Below are 1,386 nucleotides of genomic sequence, written 5' to 3' on the forward strand. Positions count from 1 at the left end.
CTGAGAGGCCATGGAGAAGCCTACACCAGTGGCACAATAGATAACATCTCTGAGCATGGATAAAATGATTGTAGGTTCAGGTCCTATGTGCCTTGGTTTTCTTTTTGGTTTTGATCTCTTTGAGCCAGGAGCTCTCCTGTGCCTGCTAGCTGTGTGTGAAACAGCACTGTACCATTTGGACTTGCATTTCAAGGTTTCAACGGAAGAACATTTCATTTTGAATTTCGTTTCAATTCAAGCCTGCTGTTCCATTTCATTTCTTCGAAACAGTGATGCTGTCTCAGGGTTGTATTGATGTTTTGCCCATAGGCTATAATGGGGAAGCTTGAAACAGCCTCTCTCATCTGGCAGGCAGATTGGGGCCCATTCCTGGGAGGGCTGCAGGGGCTGTACGGGTCCTCCCGGGGTTGTGGGCCCCACTCTGCCTGCCAGATGAGGGAGGGATGCCACCTGGGACCGGGGAGCTGGGGAAGGGAACTGAACCCCATCACTCAGTTCCCCTGCCCAGCACTGGGATTGATTGGGGAAGGGAACTGGGACTGAGCTGAGCGCTACCACGGGGCTGGGAAAAGCAACTCAGCTCAGCTGGGGATCCTCCAGCTGGGGTTGGGAATTCAGCCCAGCTGTGCGGAGTTGCCTTCCCCTGACTGACCCTAGTGCTGGGGAGAGGAAGTGATGGGGCGCAGGTCCCTTCCCCTGCACTGAGATCAGCTTCCCGCAGCCCAGCTGTGGAGGCAGGGAGAGACAGGGCTGCGCTCCCCACCAGGGCTGAGCCTGGAGCCACGGGGAGCAGAGCTCCCAGCCTGTCAGTGAGCACAGCTCACTGTCTCCCACCACCTGGCTGCTTCGAAATGTTGCAGTTGGTCCTGTTCTGTTTTGAGGCTGTTTCGAAGCCCTTCATTTCATTTTGATTTTGCTGTTTGGAGTTCGAAATGAGTTGAAACAGTGTCAAGACAAAACAGCCAGGGACATTTTGCACAGCCCTAGTGCCTGCTGCATGGCCTGGCTTGCTGAGCCACACAACACCCCTCCTGCAGCAGGACAGCCCTCCTCAGAGGCACATGCCCAGCCCCCATTTCAGCTGTAGCATGTGCATGCTGGCACAGAAGACACCCCAAACTCCTGGAGAAAGTAGGAATCAATCACACTGCATCTCACATGCTAAACAAGCGCTCTACCAACCAAGCTAAATCCCCTGGAGCGAGAAGAGCTATGACTCTTGGTAAACAGAAAATTGGAGGCCTCCCACCAGGTGAGGGCAGGTTCCCTCTCCAAATGCCAGTGAGCTGGAGCCAGGGTCGGCTTGATGGGGCGGGAGACTCATGAGGCTTTGGACAGAGCCAAAGGTGCCCTCCACCTAGGCATAATGTCCGTTTTCCCCCACGC

Source organism: Alligator sinensis, unplaced genomic scaffold (assembly GCF_000455745.1).
Source record: "Alligator sinensis unplaced genomic scaffold, ASM45574v1 scaffold2789_1, whole genome shotgun sequence".
Classification (NCBI taxonomy): Eukaryota; Metazoa; Chordata; order Crocodylia; family Alligatoridae; genus Alligator; species Alligator sinensis.